Genomic DNA, 22,149 nt, shown 5'->3' with positions numbered 1-22,149 from the left:
CTGCAACGGATGGCTTCACTGGCTCCCCCTGCACCTCCACAGATGACTTCTACTGCTCCAGGGACGACTGCACCACCGTTCCATTCTTCTGCCCCAAGACGCCATTCGGGAATCCCGTATGGGACAGGATTTGAACCACAACCATCCACTTCTGGCACATGGTCACCACGTTGCTCTCCCATCCTCTCGAACTTGCTTCAAAGGGGTTCCCAAAGACCACCTGAACCAGTACAAACTCCTTGCACTGATAATAGTGATTCGGACACAGAGACCGCCCCCTCCTCACACACTTCCGTGGGCCATGCTGATGATACAGACAGTCCCCGACACGGTGACCCTGACCTGTTGGCCTATGCCACAGCACAGAAACTTTTGCTGGAGCTTCTCCCAGATGACCTTAAGAGAGATCTCACTCGTGAGTCTCCAGTAATGGACTTTGTGGCTGTGTGTGGGGCCATTCCCCTTATCCAGTACAAACGGGCTTGTAAGACATGGCCACCCTTAGTCGTGGACCACCTTCGCCACCTTAGACGTCTGCACGTACAGGGACGCTATCGTGCCAAAATCAAAGATACGATGCAGGCCCTGCGTGACGACAACGTACGATTGACCAACACCAATGACAAGTTGCGGAAAGAGCGAGATACGCTCCGCTCGATACTGTTGCATTATCGTCGCTTGAGAGGGGCGGCGCTCTTTGATGATGATGACAAACCTGTGGAATAATAAATGTCTAAGCAACCCGGACTATACACCTTCTCTTGCCCACCTATGACCCTTGCCTCCTGTATATATGCCCCTGCAAGGAGAAAAATGATTCTATAAGCCCCATGTTCTGTAAATAACTGGATTACTCCCCAAAGAAGAAACTTGTGGATTATATCTTTTTGAATTTATCCTTTTGGATTATTCCCCACAGAAGAAGCTTTGGATTATATCTTTTAACTGTTTTTTGAGCTGAGGGAAACATTTCACCTTTGGAGAATATACTACTGCCAAATGGACTGAATGATGAATTCTGATGAATACATGACACATGACACATGTAGTGATAAGAAGTTTTGTAAAATGTTCTTACGTGTCTATTTGATGATGTATTGCCAATTCTCATGTTGATTAATACCTTTTATAGATTTTACCATATGTTGCCATAGCAACTTGATGAAGAATATTAAGAGGGTTTTATTGTTTACAATAATGAATGATGCTTAGGGCAGGGTATTGCCATTATTGGCGCGGTCACCGCCTTAGTTGACTATGATTGCTTATTTAAGCGCCAAGACTAACTCTTTGAGGAGGTCAAGGTAGAAAACAATTCGGAAAAAGTTTCATAAAAAAAAACCTTAAGGGGGGTGTCCCCACAAGTTGTGCCTGCATGTGAGAGATGTTTGACTTTAATGATTGTTTGAGTTCATCTTTACTTACTTACTCTTGTAATACTTCCAAGATAGCAGCTATAGGGAACTAATCGTTCTGATTTAACTTGATTATTAACAAACTGGATCATTACAAATTTATTATTGATAATCACCTACAAAGATCTCATTGATAGTTCTCTGGTTACTTTGATAATTACTGTATTTGTTTAATTACTGTGAATTGCTTGCTATACATATAATATATAGTCATAGGGGTAACTGGTTTATCCACAAAACAACAGCATATTCTGCACTATGGTACGGCCTTAAGCCTATTATGTATTCAGGAACTAGTACAAGCACATTACTTATATTATTTTGAAATGTCACACTACTGATTGCTGATTTGCACTTATATTCTACATATTCATATTATTGTGTGCCTTACTACTGCCACCTTTTGACATTTTGGTCTGGTAGTTGTCTGTGTGTTGAACACTTTGTGTGTGGGACTTCACAGTCCCAAAGGGGGGACTGTAGTGGTATAATTTCATGCACCAGACTCGTTCCATCAGCTGTAGTTTGTGCACCAGGCTTGTAGTGGTATACTTTATGCATCAGACTCGTTCCATCAGCTGTAGTTCGTGCACCAGACTTGTTCCATCCAGGACAACATTCCCTTTTAAGGAAGATCATGATGCCCATCCAGAATGTTAATGAGGCTAGGGACCTTGAAGGTGCACCTGGTGTTTACCACACAGATAAGATATCAGACCAGCTGCTCTCATCATGTGATACACTAACTTGTATGATGTCATTTAATCAGTTCAGTGTTCTTTTCATGTAATGCATTAACCTGTATTATCATTTAACTATTTTTAAAAAATATAAGATTAATGCGTGCGAACCTAAGGGAGGCAGCAATTTGTGAGAAAATGAATGACATTATGATCCCATAAGGTAAAATTTAATACACAATTATGTTTGATTGTGAGCCAAAATGTTCAAAGTAGGAGAAGGCTCCTAGAGCCTCCTAAACAGTATATAACAAGGTGTTTTGCACCTCTTTCTTCAGTCTAAACCTGGGTTTGACTCAAGCTTGTTGATTTTTCCACCTAGAGAGATCAATAAACTTTGTGTGGCAGAACTTTGTTGCTCCTCCAGTGATTTTTCCAGACTTTGCCTGATTCTTATTTTTGATGGATTAAACTTTGGGAATATACAAGTGATAACAGTGGATTTTTATCAAGGTTTTTAGGGTGTTGTGGCTTTAAGCCCAGACCTTACTGGCCTATTTTTCTGAGTCTTTTTGTCACAACAATACCAGATCTAAAATATGGATGGGTAAAGGGCTAACAGCATATTGCTGCTGTATCCATAACAAAACACTGAAAAGCTTTGAGACACTTAAAAAAGATTATGGATTGGAGGATCAAGATTTTTTCAGATATCTACAAGTGAGACACAGGGTTAATTAAATTATAGCTGAGGGCTTGGAGAAAGTAGACAATGATATATTAAATATTTTTGTGTCAACTTACAAATCAGGAAATGGATGCAAAATAATATCCAGATTATATAAAAGTAGGGCTGCACAATATTGGAAAAAACTGACATTGGAAATTTTTTTTTAACCCTGCGATATATATTGCGATATGAAAAAATACAGGAATTTTCACCAGATGACTTGAATAACACTTTATGTTATGCTGCACTGCCACCATCTTGTGGACAATTAACCTGCACTGATCTTGTGACTCACTCCACATACAGGGGCGTGGTCTGCTTTGGCAAACTGATTAAGAACGATTGTGATTGGTGGATTGCTGCACGCAGTGTGTGTCAGGTACCCTTGAAATTAGATGAGAACACGTTTAGTTCATTTGCCTCCTACATCGTAGGACCTGCAATGTGACTATTGCGCACACGTACATTGCGATGACGATGCTCAAACGATATATTGTGCAGCTCTATATAAAAGCTTTCAGGACTCCTCAAAGACAACCACCCAACATGTAAAAAATCAATGAGAAAGAGAGGGAGGAATGGTCATATCTGAAGATGAGTGGGGGGATATATGCAAATCACAGTGGATAACTACATCATCACACTGTTGGAGGGAATTTGGATGGAAAAATATCATGAGATTTTCATTACTCCTGCCCAGAAGAGATATCAAGGTGTTGGAATGAATTGTTGGGGGCTATGTGGAACAGATGTAGGTAACCATTATCATTTATTTTGGGATTGCCCCAAAATTACATTCTATTGGAGGGAAATTCATAAATGTTTGGAAACAGTAATTCAGATCACTATTCCATTTGATGCTTTGACAATGTATATGGGCACTGTAACACTGAATCTTCAAACTAAAACAGACAAATATTTAATGAGAATATTACTTATTGGAGGCAAAAAAGCTGTGACGAGGAAGTGGTTACAACCAGATGCTCCAACATTAGAGGACTGGTTAAAAATTATTCAGGAAAATCTACACAATGGAGAGACTAACCTTTTCTATAAAAATGCAAAGAGAAAAATGTAGGACATTGTGGTCAAAATGGATTGGATACATTAATTCACAGAGACCCGACCTACTTTAAAGGAAATTGCCATTTTCAATGAACTATGAGGAGCAGGCTTTCATAGATAAATGAATGTGTATGACATTGTTTGTTCAAATGTTTATAGTTGCTGACACTAAAATGTAAGGGAGAAAAATAGTAGAAGACAAGCTTATTATGACTAAGTTTAATGCCATTATTTGAGTTATGTCTTTACTATTATGTACTTATGTAAATGTGATTTATGTACTGTCTTCATGTACTGAATGTCTTGCAAATCTGGACTGTGAATGACCTCCCTAATAAAAACAGAAAATTGTTCTTTTCAAGTTCATTTTTAGTAATTAAGAAAAGCTATATTAACCAACATCTTACAGTGTTAGTGGTAACCCTTGAGAGAATTAATATCAACACTGCATACGAGAGTTAGAAAAACTAACAATTGTTAGTGTTAAGAAGTGTTGAATTTTAACTCAAAATAGTCAATAATTACACTAAATTAGTGTTAAGGTACCAACTCTCCAAAAACAATAAAATTAACTATCTGTGGTGTGGACCCATATAGACATTTCAAAAGTGTTGAAATAAATTCCAACAGTGTATATCTGAGTATACAGATTTTGCTGTGTAGCTGGCAGCATATTACTTCACACAGTGGCAGTTAAAAACTCATTTCCTGTTCTGACTTAAGAATAAACAATCTGTGCTGACCAGAGGGGTGTACTACGAAGCGAGATGAATGGGTTAGCGAGCTATCTTGAGTCTAAAGCCAGGATTTTCAGTGTCACGAAAGTGGCTCTCTTTTAACCTGGCTAGATCACCATGGTAACTTATGCTAAACTCATAACCTGGTCGGGAGCAGGTTATGTTCAGAGATTCAGATTAAATCGTCTGTAAAAAAGCGCAGTTCTTTCACTTATAATTGTCCTAACAAGGTTGTTTATGAGCGATATAGCTTTTAAACTCAGGAAAGACAATAAAAATGAAAAGTTGTTGAGCTGTATGTTCGTAATATCACCGAACGAAGCAGCACAAACGGTATGCATCGTGCTGTCATGATGGTAACCTCCATTTGGTGATGCAGAGTCATTTTTCCCGTTTGCTCCAGATCATATTAATACTTTAAATTGTCATGGTATATAATCCACACACTAAAATAATGATGAAGCAACTACAGACACTTTGAATACTTTTTACTGTTATCTGTTTTGTCTTTGTGATATTGCAGCTCAGATCACTGATTAGAAAATTCATCATCATTTATCACAGACAATCTTAAATCAGTTGCACTCATTTTACGTTGGTTTGGTCAGAAACTTAAGTGATCTCCACGTCTCTGTCATCATAGGACAGTGTCAGACAGACTTCATCATGTTTAAATCTGCTGTATGGAGTTTTATTGTTTAATGTGCAGTTTTCATGTTAGAAAAAACGGCAGCATTAAGACCACATTTAGTCGATCAGTAATTTTCTGACAGCACACTTCTTCTCCTGCTTTAATTGCAGCAACAATGTTGCTTTTTGCTGTAATGTATTTTGTATATTTTCCACAGCTCATAATTATAACAACTTGATGATTTTGACTTAAGTGGCTTGCGATCGCTTCATTTCATGCGGAAGAAGAGTCAAATGATGCAAGAAATGCCCATTTTATGTGAGCACGCACAGAGTCTGAAGACGAAAGCCTGGATTAACAAAGCAAGTTGATAACCATCATCGTGACACCCGTTATCTCTGATTGCGGTTTTAGACTTTGTCGATCCAGATCATGCAAAGAAAGCCTGGCTGTGTTGAGCTTGCTTCGTAGTATACCCCTCATGTCTCCCCAAACATCATCCAGACTCGTTTAGGTCTCTTCTTTTGTTTTTTCCTCACTGCTAAGCAGTACTGCAGCAAACTGTTGCACCAAGTCAGCCTCTGTTTTGTTTACATCTGCCTACCCATGACTTCACAAGAGATTGTGCTTCCTCTGGTACATAAACTTAATAAGACTAAGGCTAAGAGTGACCCAGAGCACTTTTGGAGAAAATGTAAAAGTTATTTCATAGCCAGTGTTTTATTATGAATGTATGTGTGAATGTACAATTTAATTTTCCATTAAAGAACAGTTACAAAAATGTTTCTATATACTGTCAATTGCAGGTCTTACAAAGACAGAAAAGCAGAATTTGCAAAGGTCGACTTTAAATAGAATGGAGTTGGCCATGGACAACGCAATCTATACAATTATAAGCATACAGTTGTTTGACATTGACTGTTAGATACTGGTTGGTTAATGGTTTAATATTTTGTGTATCAATTACTTTGTAGCTGATCGGGTTAATTATCAGCTAATTATAGTCAGGTTCTAACTGCAGTATGCAATAAATGGTTGTCCTTTGTGTATGTTTACCTGTCACTCACTGCTGAAAGTACAGAACACAATTAAAAGAAATTATATTTTATAATAACGAGATATTAAATGAGCTTTTAGGTTGTCTGATATACTGCATTTATTTATTGGTTTGATTAATGGTTTACAGTGGTAAATAATGTTTTTTTTGTGCCTTCTCCTAAAAATGACTTCATTCCAGGCCTGAGTATACATTGTCAGTTCTGACAAAGAAAGAACCAATATTTTTATAGTCATACTTAAGCTATATCACATGGAAGCAGCTTACCTTAATGGTGATAACACACTTGCCACTCTGTATTTTACACGCAGCAGCAAATTCCTGGAACATAAGTATGCACAGTGAGTGTTATAGTCAAAAACATGGTGACACAAAACATTGTGTGGCAAAAACATAATATAGGGTGAGTAATTCCTCTGGAATTAAACAAAAAAAAAAACATTCAAAAACCACAGAGAAATAACTTGATGCTTTAGTCCCACTGACACATTTGGCACGAATGTAACGAGTTCTGGCAAAGGACAAACCCATCCTTACTTTGTGATCACGTCATGAAATTTTTGAATTGATACAGAAAAGTAAAGTATAGTATAGTAATTTGAATGTATTTTTTGTTGGTTCTGTTGTCATGTGAGCTTGTCTTTTATGTGATACAGAACAGGAATTAACTGCAAAGCAGAGTTAAGTGAGTCAGGGCTGTTTAATTTGAACTGATTTTATTACTTTTATTTTCAATTTGTTCCTGCACAATAATAAATGAAAAAGTGAAAAATGTTATGTTATTGTTTTTTATGCCTTCACAAAGGAATAAAAATATTTGTGCAGCATTGCGCATAATTTATATAAGATGAGATAAGTACTTTAACTTTTTTAAGTCAATCATGCAATAAACTAATCAGAAATTAAAAGCAGGTGCGGCACCAGCGCAAGCAGTGGTAGCATGACGAGGAAGAGAAGGAAACAAGGATGTTCTGATACCAGCCCGAGTCTCTTGCAAAACGCATTTTCATCCAGTGAGTCATTAAATCAACATTATTACTCCCTTACTCGAATTGAGAATTGTAACACCGGTACCTCCGTCCCCTCACTTTCTTCACTTCGGATCCACATACACTAATATCAGGCATGCCGTTGTCCATAATTTCTGGGTGTTAACTGGGTATCACGGACACTTACCCTCCCTGCGCCTCAACTTTGAGACTTTGACTTTGAGATTCACTGACAAACAGGGTGAAATAATGTGTGAAAAGAGGAACGTAGCGTTGATCCTCAGCACAATTTATAATGAGAACTACTAAGCAGGGTTAGTGTTATGGTTAAATTAGCTAACGTTAGCTACCATCCAGCCTAAAATGCCACAGTTGCCCTTGAACTGTCAAAATAATTTCTCTTCAAATAGCAAACTGTTACTAGCTGACATGACTCTACATTAATGTTAGCTAGCTAACAATATACCAATCACCAGCACAAAGACTTATTTATCATTTAACTAATTTTAAACTTACTTCACTTTATTGTGCGGAGTTTTCCACCTCGAGTTTCTGGTCGGTCGGTCAGTCCCCTGATTTAATTACTGCCTGTTGTCGTCAACCCGGTATGCTACATTCATAGGGCCCCGGAAATGGGAACGCTACAATTTATGAATATAACACAAGGCAGCTAGAAGATCAAACAACAAATACTGTCAGTCTAAAGACCCTGCTCAGTATTTTAAAATACGCAAATTTACTATAATAAAAAAGAGAAAACGGTATCTCTATGAAAAAAAAAGAAAGTTTAATATTAGGGATTTTCAGATTCAAAAGTAGGACATCATAGTTCCTACTTGGGTTTCTTGTCCCAAGAAGAAATTTGTCTTCCCCTGCCTTTTCTGTCTCTTTGTCATGACAAAAATTGCATTTTAATTATTTTCGGCGCGATGTCATAAGAAAATTACCAAAAAGCTATCAATGTCAATTTTTTTTTATCATTCATCAAAACAGGGTTGGGCAACAAAATGAGACTTCATCCATGCTACATCCACATACAACAAATATAAACAGATATGATCTGATGAGTATTTTCTCAAATGTCTGACATTTCATATGATATGATTATTCATTCATTTTCTGTAACCGCTTATTCTGGATCGGGTCGCGGGGGCTGGAGCCTATCCCAGCTGACATTGGGTGAGAGGCGGGGTACACCATAGACAACATAGAGACAGACACACTCACACCTACAGAAAATTAACCTAGCATGCATGTCTTTGGACTGCGGGAGGAAGCCGAAGAACCCGGAGAGAACCCACGCAGACACGGGGAGAACATGCAAACTCCACACAGAAAGGCCCAAATCATTTCAGCATTTAGTGTGAAGGCCTGTCCTTAAATTCTGTCATGATATAACACTTTACAAATACCAATCTGAAGCAGAGGGCCATCAGAAAGTACTTTCAGTGTTATTTCTGAATGGTATCATTGTGGGACAAGTCCTTAAAAATACCTACTGTGAATGGCAACAGGTGTCCTGTCCAATAAAGGCTAAATGCCCCCCCCCCCCCCCCCCCCCCCCCAAAAAAAAAAAAAGTCAAACTAGAATGTTGTGGGTAAAGTGTCTGTTCATGGAACATCCAGTGCTGAAGGTGCAGAATGGTGTGACCAGATCTCTGTGCCATCATTCACTGCCCAGCTCTGTCTGGTCTCACAATGGACTCTGCTTGACAGGAAGTTGAAGTGATTGGGGATATGCCTGATCTTTTGGTAGACTGTATGCGTCTTGACCAAACTGCACATGCCCATTGCTGTCTCCAGTTAGATGGATGATGTCTACTGTTGGCTCTGAAATCAAAGACAGGTGAATTGGCAGTTGCAGGAACTATTAAATATAAAGCCAATATCTCAAAAAAAGTGAGAACTTTTAATTGAATATTAACAGAGATATTTATGCTGAATGAGTGCAATGACTGCAAGCAGGGGGAAACTTCTGACGAAGCTCTGTCACAAGTGATCTCTTTAGATGTTGTTATGTTATTGAATTATTGATTTTTTGACCACTTTAGGGGAAAGGAAAACAGGCTTTACAGCTTTAACAGAACATTGGCCTATCACCACTTTAAAGTTGTTGTTGCCCATTTACAGAGAAACTTAGGCATTCATTTGAATTCAGATTTGTGTCCACCTGACAAAGATCAATATTAACTTTATTTCTGTTCAGGTCTGCACCAGATTTTCTGCTGTTTGGTGCTGGGTAGGTACTGTACAGTGAATTTATCAGCCTTTTCACCGAAGACTGAACAGCTGCCTGCTGTTGCTGGAACCTCGGTTGATGATGTTGAGAGTGAGATCTGAATTTGCCATCTAGAAAATCAGAACAAATGGTTAAAAGAAGGTTAAAACGTGTTGGTGATGATTCTTTGTGATAATTGACTAATATGGATGAATGCACTTTTAACAAACAAGAAATTGTTGTGTAAGCAGCATTTTTTTAAAGAGTGATAAAAAATGCTGGGCACACAAGCTGCATAAAGTAGACTGTCTTCATAGAGGATTTTGGACACTACTTGAATAATGCTGCAACTACCTTGCTCACCAAAATGACCCTGTGTGTAAATAAGACAGCTCTGGAAATTTGGATTTGTTTGGAGAAGATATTTTTTCATTTTTGTACTTATTTGGAAATAGCCTATTTCCCCCAGCTTCCCAGGTAGGGATATATTTGACACATTTTACTGAAATTGCCCTCATCTCCGAGTCTTTTAGAAATCAATTTTCAGACACTTGAATCTTCTTTATTAAAACTTCTTCCAACAGCACAGCACAGCAGACAGAGCTGTGTTGGTAGACAGAAATAATATAACTGGAGATCAATGATCCTTATTGATTATTACAGCTCCTAATATCAAACACAAACTTCATTATAACTTAACCAAACAATAGTAACAGAGTAAATTGTAGTCATCTACTGTTTAATACAAATTTTAATACAGCTATCAAGGTAACTGCTGCCTGCCTTTTATTCCACCAAAATCCTTTTTTTTTGTCTAGCAAAGTTTTGGCTGAACTGAAGTCCCAGATCTAATCATCACTGTACGCCACTGATACAAGTTTTTATACTAAAATTTTTTCTGATCTCTCTTCTTCCTCCCTTCAACTTGTTATATGCTTTGTTGAGCTCAGTGCTTCCATTCACTTCTCAAGATTGTTTTGGCTATAATAGTTCATCTTTGGTCTGGACAGTTCTATAAGCACATACTCTATTAAAAAGCAATAGTTCAGCCAAAAATGAAAATTCACTCAATATCTACTCACCCCTGTGCTGATGTGAGGATGGGTGAGGATCTCCAGTTCGCAAAACACTCCCAGGTTTCAGCAGAAAACAGCCTTGCAGCCAAATCCAGTACAATTGAAGTGAAAATTTTAAAATGTAAAAAAAAAGAACAAAAACCACAAGATGTCTCCATACTGCTTTGTGTGGTGTAATCCAAGTGTCCGTAAGATGCAACATTAAAATTTGACCCAAAAAGACACCCTTTACACAATGTTTTTAGCCTAAATCTCAGCTGTAACCTCTCACAACAGAGCTACATGCACACGCCTGAAGTGGGTACATAAGCTCTTGCCTAAGCTGCACGACACAAGATACAGTATATGAGATCTCGCAATACCTTCACATCTCTGTTTACATGCTACCTGGAAGTGACTCAGACAACAGAGAGAGATCTGCTCAGAAATAGTGACTTGTTACGCATACAGTTGACTTCACAAACTTTCAACAAAGAACAAAATGTACAAGGCCTTCGACATAGAGGAGGAACATCATTTTGTTGCTGCAGCCATGGACTACAGAGCGAGAGCAACAGAAACCTTGTAGTGTAGTGTACAAAATCCTTTCCAGATTGAGAAAGGCCCGACTTATGTTTCAGGTGTACATGTGGCTCTGGTCTGAGAGGCTACAGTTGACATTTAGGGTAAAAACATGGCGTAAATGGCATCTTTTTGGGTCAGATTTTAATGTTGCAGTTTATAGACACTTGGATTACACAACACAAGCAGTATGGAGACATTTTTTGTGTTTTGTTGTGTTTTATTTTATTTATTTATTTTTTTAATTTCAAAACTGGTCACTGGATTTGGCTGTTTTCCACTGAAACCCCAGGAGTGTTTTGTGAACTGGAGATCTTCACTCATCCTCACATCAGCAAAGGGGTCAATAGATATTGAATGAAATTTCATTTTTGGGTGAACTATCACTTTAAAGAATGGTACAACTGATGGATTGATTATTTATTAGAAAATAACTATCTTACAGCAACCAACATTTTAGCAGCCATGGCTGCCAAAAATAACAACCGCTTCTGAGTTAAGGGTCAGATGAATGATCATTCCTTAATATTAGAGATGGCAAACAATAAAAATTTATTTGTGTCATATTGGACAATTTTTGAGACACCCTTTCCCAGAATGTTTTGACTTCAAGACACTCCCAGACCATACGCATAAATGTATCTACCAAATTAACATTACATGACATGCAATTCATCATACACAGATACTTTCATCAAATGTCTTTTCTTTGGTGCCTCGATGAACAGGTGCTATGGAAAAAAATACACACACACAAAAAAAGAAATGCTGGCTTTTTTGACTGGTTGACCTTTTTTTTTTTTTTTTTATCAATTCCATCAGTGGATGAATGGAACACTGTAAACCTGAATAAGTTAGCAGTACTCTAGTACTTGCCTAACTAATAAACTCAAATGCTTGGGCTTATCAGGGCTTAAAAAATTGGAGTTTGTGTTACATGTAGTCTTTGATTACAGTGAAATAAAATGATTGATTATGCAACTCTGAATTTTCGTTCACCTTACTCACTGCAAGAGCTGAATAATGTTCAGTATGAAAACTAGGCGTGTCACAGTAAAATGCAGAAAAAGCAACAACAACTACATCAAAAACCCCAAATCAATAAAGTTTAGTTTCTTTTCATTTACTTTGAGCAGAGAGTAGTGCAATTTACTGGGAGGTGCTCAGACCGAGGATACACTGATGTATCCCTTAATTGGGCAGTTTTGGCAATTTTCATCCTGCGTCATCAAGACCCACAAAGGGAGATCAAAGTCCAGTGACTGACAGAAGTTTCTGCAGCACTTGCACCTGCATGTTGTGAATAATGACACAAGCAAGTGGAAAGTGTGATGTGTGTATTACTGTGCAGATGACCATAATGCAAGCCAATAAATAGCCTAAGTAAACAAATAACACTGATCAGTTGCCTATATTAATTAGAAGATGGAAAAGGGAATATTAAATTATGATTAAAATCAGCATCAGAAAGAATACTACCAATAATCAGCCATTTCAATTTACAGATCTAACTGAATGCTGTCAGGTATCGAAATCTTTCTTAGATTTGTTTCTGTGAACATTCGTACCAGTCAGTTTGACCGCTGATACAGCTGTTATCAGCTCGTCATCAGTAACTGACGCCGCTTCAGACTAATGCCAAAAAAGGAACCAAGGATTTTTCATCTCACAGCTCTGTCTCCTCCGTCCTCACATCTCTGTCATGACCTCGCTGGGTGGAGCAAAGATGTGAGGAGAGGGAGCAAGTGGAGGAGATGAATTTACAGAATGAAAAGCATCCAATGTCCTTGTTTTGCTGCACTGTCTTCTTTGGCTGTTCTTTGTTTTAAATGGCAGTTGGTAAACAGCATTTTGGTGATTTAATGCCACCCGCTGGATTGGAGTGTTATTTCACGTGCCAGAATGACAATAGTGTGACTGAGTCGGTCAGAAAACAGATGTATTTGTTGTATTCATCATGCACATACTGTGTACCGAACTGTGATGCCAGTACCACGATTTTGATGATGATCAGGAGTCAGACGAGTCCCAGTTTTCAAGGAGCAGTAAGTAATTCTGGAGGAAGACATTTGATTGTTAAGTCTCATTCCTTGGTCATCAAATACGGATACTTTGGGTTGATGGCTTGAGCTGAAACAAGAAGCCCAAGAAACCAAGACAACTCCACACCTTCTCACTCCAGTGACTCCAACATGCAGAATCAACTTTCTGTGAAACAGCTCAGGGACCTCTGGCCCACTCTTCATATGCAGTCTGAGGTAATATGGTTAATCTCTCTCACCTGTTTTTCCTTTGTCAGTAATGTACAGTATGTCACATTATGCATAGTTTTATCTAATTTAATTAATCTTGAAATCATTGGTTTTACTGTGAATTTATTTATTCTGACTTTATAGATTTGTTTGCAATGAGATATTGAGTTTATGTAGTGACTTTTATGTTGCAATCATTACTAATACTGCTTTACAAACATTTAGCCATAATAAGAAAATGCTGTTCTAATCCTGTTCTGATTTTATTATTCTTTTTAAATAAAACAATAATTTATCTTAGTGATTCACAAACCTAGAACTTAATGTACTTCTTCTTTTCTGAAATGTAGATGTATGTATGCAGCGTTCTAATGGTCACAAGAACCTGCCCTTGAACACCGAGTTTGATTGCCACACCCCTCAACTGATGATCTTATTCAGACAAAGGGCTTCCAAAACTAGACAAAAACAAGATTTCAGGTGCTATGGGTGATATATTCAAGTGCACGACCAGCAGGTGATTATGCATTTCACAGGTTAAATTTTTGGAATGTTTAATTTGATGGTTCAAATGAACTTTAATTCCACAATTGCTCCACTGCATAGTCCCCGTTTTTGTATGTCCATGCTCTTTCTCTGATTGCACCAGATAAATCAGCACAAGACGTGTGGACTTATTTTCTGATGCTGTAGTGGCCAGTTGGTTGGAACAGTTTGGCATTGGGCTTGATGAATAAATTTGTCACAGAATTTACACTATTTTTATCCTCTTCAGAACTTCATGACATCAAACACAAGGTGTACTGCTGTTCTCCTTGGCCTTCCTGTGTATCATGTGGTAAGTTTCAGTTAAGAAAAACCAGGCCCATTCTTTATTAATTCATTAATATTTTCATTTCTTTCTTTTTTTTTTTATAATTCAGGTTTTTATTTGAGTTTTTACTTGGTACATGACAATCGTACAGTGCTCTTTAACATTAAAGAACAGGGCTCTTATACATAAACATAAATGAAAGTATCAATGATATTACAAGGTGTGGAAGTTCCTAGAAAGAAAAACAAACAAAAAATAAATAAAATAAAATAAATATCAGAGGGAAGGAAATCAGCTGTCGTCCTACTGACTGACAGTAAAAGTAATGTAGGACCAAAATGGTTCCCATTCTGGCGCTGTGGTACCATCTCTATTATTCAACTTATAAAGCATACATTCATATGAAGCAGTCTTTATCATCATATTTACCCATTCTTTAAACGGTAAGGCTTTCAGAGTTTTCCAGTGTTTAAAGGGGACCTATTATACTCAATTTCGGGCCTTTGTATTTGATTTTGGACTCCTATAGAGCAGCTACACACATTCGCCTGCACAGAAAGCTTTTTAGATCGTCAGGACGCTGTGCCTCTCGCTGCATCTCTTCCTTGTATTTTCTGCATCCCGCGAAAACGGTCTGTGTACTTTACTCCGCCCCCCGGCCCTCCTCCATTTACGCCTCCCGCCGAGCCCACTCCGCTGTGATTGGTCACACTCCCGAGGACTTCCGAAGGGCTGACAAGCGCTGCCGAGCTCGGCTACCGGCTAACCCAGCTTCGAATTGGCCCGTGTTGACAAAACAGTCCCCTGTGAAGTGCCATAGACAGACAAACGCGGAGGTATTTTTCCATTGCTGGCCGGGAAAAAGCAACTCTATCCACTTCTGCCTGGTGCTCGCCTCTTTAGGAAAGCTAAACAAAGTTAACTTTCCCTCACACCCGAACAATCATTTTTGGAAGCCATTGCTCAACGTACTAACACTGAAATCATTGTAGACAGCAGGGGGCTGTGCTACGAAGGAAGCTCAACACAGCCAGGCTTTCTCTGCATGACAAAGCCTAAAACTGCAATCAGAGATAACGGGTATCATGATGGTGGTTATCAACTCACTTTGTTAATCCAGGCTTTCGTCTTCAGACTCTGTGCGCGTTCATATAAAAGGGGCGTTTGTTGCGTCATTTGACTCTTCTTCCACATGAAATGAAGCGATCGCGAGCCTTACTTAAGTCAAAATCATCAAGTTGTTATAATTATGAGCTGTGGAAAATATACAAAATACATTACGGCAAAAGCAACATTGTTGCTGCAAATAAAGCAGGAGAAGAAGAATGATGTCAGAAAATGACTGATGGACTAAATGCGGTCTTAATGCTGCCGTTTATTCTAACATGAAAACCGCACATTAAACAATAAAACTCCATACAGCAGATTTAAACATGATTAAGTCTGTCTGACACTGTCCTATGATGACAGAGACATGGACATCACTGAAGTTTTTGACCAAACCAACGTATAATGAGTGTAACTGATTTAAGATTGGCTGTGATAAATGATGATGAATTTTCTAATCAGTGATCTGAGCTGCAAAATCACAGAGACAAAACAGATAACAGTAAAAAGTATTCAAAGTGTCTGTAGTTGCTTCATCATTATTTTAGTGTGTGGATTATATACGATGTCAATTTAAAGTGTTAATATGATCTGGAGCAAACGAGAAAAATGACTCTGCATCACCAAATGGAGGTTACCATCATGACAGCGCGATGCAGACAGTTTGTGCTGCTGTTACATTTTTACATTATATGGATTCATTCGGTGATATTACAAGCATACAGCTCAGTAATTTTTCAATGTTAACGTCCTCCCTCAGTTTAAAAGTTAAGGACAAAAATTTGTTAAAGAATAGCGCGTTTTACAGATGATTTAATTTGAAACTCTGAACATAACCTGCTTGCGACCAGGTTATGAGTTTAGTAGTTACCATGGTTACCAGGTTAAAAGAGAGCCACATTCGTCACACTGAAAATCCTGTGTTTAGACGCAACATAGCTCGCTAACACATTAATCTCACTTAATAGTTCACCACTCAGAGCAGCGATATAATTTACGAAGCAGAGCGGGGGAGCGGGCAGGCCTAGAGCACATGCCGGGCAATGACCATATAAGTAAGTCTGGCACGCATTGACGTCAATGTTAATACACCGTTAAAAAAAGACAGTAAAACACAGCGTGCAGAGCCATCCAAAACAGCTTGCGGGGCTCGCTTCCAAATGCATGAACCTCATTATTTGACGCTTTGGAATCGTTTAACACAAGTATCCAACATTGTGACAACATTTATAGGTCAGAAAAGAGGAAAAAGCATAATAGGTCCCCTTTAAGAATAATCCTAGCTGCCACTGAGACCCCAACCATGATAACAGAGAATTTTCCTTTTGATATATTATCTATCTGTCCTTTGTCACCCAGTAAACACAGTGTAGGACAAAGTGGCACAGGTCTTTCTAACCAATCACTTAGAATACGTACGACAACCATCCAGAAGTGCTTGATAATTGGACATTCCCACAAACAATGTATCAGAGTACCGCTATCATTTTGACACTTCCAGCACAATGAGTTGTTCATGAGGCCTAATCTATTCAGTCTCACAGGAGTCCAATAATATCTTTGTACAATCTTATATTGTGTACATTTGCCTTTACATTCCCTTAAAAATTTCCCACATTGTGAGATTTTTTCCCTCCATTCCTCATTCCCAAGAACAACCCCAAAGTCATTTTCCCATAAAACCTTCAAATTGTTTAGATCAGTACTGAGTGTAGAGTTCATTCTTCTGTAAAATATCGAGGCTCTGTGATGGTGTGATGGCAAAACCAAATACTCTAAAATATGGTTGTCTTCAGTTTGCCAGTCTACTGACATAACACAGTGCCTTGTCTGAACATATTTCCAAAAATGTTCCTTTCCATTTAGGTTATATTTACTCAATACATCAATATAAGACATAAACACTTTACCATCATACAAATTATCCAGCGTACATATTCCATGGTTGTGCCAACTCTTCCAGTAGACCGGTGTTTTACCAATACAGATTGCAGGATTTTGCCACAAAAACGAATATGGCTGTTTAGAATGAGATAATTTAATCATTTTGTGTATCTTCATCCAAACTTCCTTGGAATGCAACATAATAGGGTTAGAGATTCTACCTGAATTTTGAGAGAGGAGCTCTATGGGTGTAAAGGGAAAGGATAAAGATTTTTCTATAATGGGCCAGTCTAACTTGCATTGTCCAGTCCAATGTAGGGCAAGTTTCACCATCTCAAAAGAGATATAGTACAATCTTGGGTCAGAGCATAGCCAGAGCGTTGAGCCGATCTTGTGACATAGTGTTTCTAAGGAAAGTTTTTATCCTCTTTAATGTAGAAAAGCACCACTCAGACTCTGATGTTGTCATTGGTGTTGTGATGATGATGTTGAGAAGACTTACAGTTTCAGTGAATGTTTCTCCAAGGTCGTTTTCCATCAAAACCTGATAGAGAGCCAGTGCACCTTTGCAACTCCGGAACTCCTCATTCTCGTAGATCAGGGACAGTTCTGTTTTAAGTCTGGCCTTGTCCAATGAGGGATAGGCTTCCACCGTGGTTTCCAGTGCTGAATCTGGGAACTTTCTGCTGTGTTGTTGGAACAAGTCTCCTTGCAAGACAGTGGCACTGATGAGGTGCTTGGTGAAAGAAAACCTCTCCTTGGCATGGCTCATGACGGTGTCACATACCTATGTGATAACATACAATTATAAAAAAGGTAAAGAATTAGGTCTTCACGTCTCACTACAATCAATGTTCTGAATAGCTAGCCTATATTGTGTAATAAACCAAAATGGTTAACTGTAATTATTCATAGATATCATATGACAATAAACATTTGAGTCTGGACTACTATATCAAGTGGTGAGCATCTTCATTAGTTTTTTTTGATGATGTCTTTGTTTCTCTCTGTTCCTCTGTGTCTCTGTGTGTCTGTTCCTCTGTGTGTCTCTGTGGGCCCTATCTTAGCCTGGCGCAAGTGCCATTTTTGCTATGTGCATAAGATAGCAAACGCGCTTGCGCTGGGTCTGTGCCACTGTGGGTGTGAGGTCTAAACATGAAGGCAAAAGGAAGGCGTGGCTGGGCACGTTTGCTATCTTGTGATCAGGGTAAAACGTGCTCGTGCCTTAGGGTCGTGTCTTGTGCTGATCAAAAGCGTAAGTGGAAGGCGGGAGGCGCAATGGATTTAATTTATTCAAGGTGTGTCCAAATCCAACTTTGCTGTCTTGTGCCAGGGGTGGGAGTGATATTTCGCCCTGCCCCACCCTTTGCGCCACCAGTGCAAAGCAGGATAGACCTATCAGACGTGCCCAAGTGCCCTCATTAATTCACAGGGGAGTTTAGGCCGAACTTGCAATAAACCAATCAGAAAGTCAGCTCTCATCACCTTTCAAGAGGCAGGTGCGCCAGCAGCGCAAGCGGAGGCAGCATGACGGCAGATTTACCAGGAGGAAACAAAGAGAAAAGATTTTCAAAGCAAGGAGACAGATCTCCTGGTTCCAGAAGAGAATGCGCAAGAGCACGCAATATATGGAGACAGCAGGACGTCTCCAAAACAGCTTCACGCCGAAATAGTTTATATACAATAATACAATAAATATGAACTGCAAATGTCATGCAGATATGTAACTGGTTATGTTTTAATCTGAAGCACCTTGAAACTGTGTTGTAATTTATAATTAATTATTAGCATCATCATCATTATTAATTTTACTGGCTGAGGAGCGGGGAGAGAGATGGTGAGAGGGGAGGCGAACAGATCCAGAGGCCGGGAAGCTTCCCGGTTCCGCTGGCACACCTGAGCCAGGTGGAGGAGCAGTTAAGCGGTGGTCTGTGCTCCTCCTTCTTCTCCTCTCCCACCTAATCCTCATCTCCTCCTCTCATCCTCCCTCCTCTGTCCCGCTGCGAAACAAGTTGTTCTGTTCTGAAGTTTGGAGTGTGCAAAATTACGCACGGATCTATCCAACCAGCTATGACAGAAGCACACATAACTTTTTTCTCTCAGGTTGGGCCGGACTCCTATGGTCAAATATAGTGTCTGTATATTTTGTATGTTATAGATCATAATTGTTCAATCATTGTTTTTCTGGATCATAACAAACAGGCAGACACACACTATAGCTGCTCCAGCTGTCATGCTGACTCATCCGATAAAGACAATCTTTAGGCTTTATAATTATAATTCTTTTCCTCATTAGTGAGTTCATCTTAAAAGAAGAAAAGTGATCTGTGATTGTAGAGACGTGTACACTTCAGCCAAGCGTGAGACACACGTGAAAGCTTTTAACTTCAATATTTACTTTTTATTGCTGATAGAAAATATGTTTGAATAACACTTAACTAATCGACACTCAAGTGGGAGGAAGAGAATGATCATAAATGAAGGTGTTTTGTGATTGTGAAGACGTGTGTGTGTTTCGGCCAAGCCCGCCAGGTGCTATCTTGTGCTGAAAAACCACAGACTTTGCGCTTCGACCAGGTTTTGGCTGGTCTAAAGCGCAAGCGCGTTTTACTCCAATGTGCTCAGCACAAGATAGCAAACACGCCGGGCCACGCCTTCATGTTTAGACCTCACACCCACAGCGGCACAGACCCAGCGCAAGCGCGTTTGCTATCTTACCCACATGGCAAAAATGGCACTTGCGCTGGCGTAAGATAGCAAAATCACTTGCGCTGGCGGCACAATGGCTCCACAATCACCAAACACCTTAATTTACATTAGTCTTTATTCTCCACAGGAGTGTCGATTAGTGAAGTGTCCTTTGAACATATCCACCAGCAATAAAGTGTGAATATTGAAGTTAATAGTGCAGGTATGTGTGTGTCTTGCCCTTGGCTGAGGTGCGCACCCTCATCTCCACAATCACCAAACACCTTTCATTTATGTTTAAAAGTCGTGCACTCGCGTGTGTGTCTTTGAAGTTAATCACACTAATAAGTACAACAGTACTATTATTATAATTATAAAGCCCAATAAATCTCAGCAGACCTGCAAACAGGATCACAACTGTCTGATAGTCTTTATCAGATGAGTCAGCATGACAGGTGGAGCAGCTGTAGTGTTTATGTCTGCGTGTTTGTTATGATCCAGAAAAACAATGTTTAAACAATTATGATCTATAACATAGAAAATATACAAGACATATTTATTATACATTATACATATATATTTGACCGCACAAGTCCGGCCCAACCTGAGAGAAAATGTTATGTGTGCTTCTATCATAGCTAGTTGGATATATCTGCGTAATTTTGTGCACTTCAAACTTAGGAAACTCTCTCTGATTATTTCACAGCGGCTCAGAGGAGCGAGGATGGGAGGAGGAGATGATGATTAGGTGGGAGAGGAGAAGAAGAAGGAGCACAGACAGCCGCGTATCTGTGCCTTCACCTGGCTCAGGTGGGCCAGTGGAACCAGGAAGCTTTGCAGCTAGACTGGATTGGTTCGCCTCCCCTCTCTACTGCACCATCTCTCTCCCCCGATCCTCAGCCAGCAAAGTTAATAATGATGATGATTATAACAATTAATTATGAAATATAACATACTTTCAACGTGCTTCAGGTTAAAATATAACCAGTTACATATCTGCATGACATTTGCGGTTCATTTGTTGTAAAGTTTCTTGCAGGCGTTACTGTAAAGTAAACTATTTCGGCGTGAAGCTGTTTTGGAGACGTCCTGCTATCTCCATATATCGTGTTTTCACTTCTCTTACCAGGAGATCTGTCTCCTCACTTTAAAAATCTTTTCTCTTTGTTTCTTCCTGGTAAATCCACCGTCATGCTGCCTCCGCTTGCGCTGCTGGCGCACCTGCCTCTCAAAGGTGATAAGAGCTGACTTTCTGATTGGTTTATTGCATGTTCGGCCTAAACTCGCCTGTGAATTAATGAGGGCACTTGGGCACGTCTGATAGGTCTATCCCGCTTTGCGCTGGTGGCGCAAAGGGTGGGACAGGGCAAAATATCACTCCCGCCCCTGGCACAAGACAACAAGGTTGGATTTGGACACACCTTGAATAAATTAAATCCTTTGCACCTCCCGGCTTCCACTTACGCTTTCGATCAGCACAAGACACGACCCTAAGGCACGAGCTCAAGATAGGGCCCTGTGTTTCTCTGTATCTCTGTGTGTGTAAGCAAGTGCTGACCTCCAGTGCCAAATGGTGCTGCGTGTCTTCTCCCAATGTTCTCCGTTTCTTTGTGGGTGGCTCCTGAACAGGTCCCCTGTACTCCTCATCCTCAGCCAGATTAGGAACAGCTTCCCTGATCCAATACATAAGTTTTATGAATCAGTTGTGAAAACCGATTAGGGATATATTAACCAAACCCAAGGTTGTTATAATTACTAGCAATTATATTTCATCTAAATTTCACATTAATTAATTATTTGAATAAGATGACATACAAGCATTTAAGGCTACACATAATTTATGCAGAGAATTAACAATTAGGCTAGGCTACATAATAATGCATTTAACATACCTGATAGCCTGCATGCGATTCATGAATGTCTGGGTGATTCCTGCGATGTAGACAGCATCGATGTTCCTCTTCTGGAGCTGATTATACAGCATGTCCACATGTGGCATGATCTTATGGAACAAGGCTAGGAAAAAACACAAAGCTTCATCTTCCAGCATTCTCACATAGCCTCCAGCCTCTCTCTTCGTAGGGCTATCAAACGCTTCACTGTTCCAGATGGTCTGAAAACACTTCACCAGATCATTCTTGTGCTCATAGACTGTGTTGACTGCACCACTGTTGAAGTTCCAACGTGTTAACGATGCACTTGGAAGTCGGTGCGCCACCACCTCATCTAGCACTGCAGTTCTCTT

Source organism: Lutjanus erythropterus, chromosome 17 (genome assembly GCF_056507025.1).
Source record: "Lutjanus erythropterus isolate fLutEry1 chromosome 17, fLutEry1.hap2, whole genome shotgun sequence".
Classification (NCBI taxonomy): Eukaryota; Metazoa; Chordata; class Actinopteri; order Lutjaniformes; family Lutjanidae; genus Lutjanus; species Lutjanus erythropterus.
Note: the sequence above shows the minus strand (reverse complement) of the source record.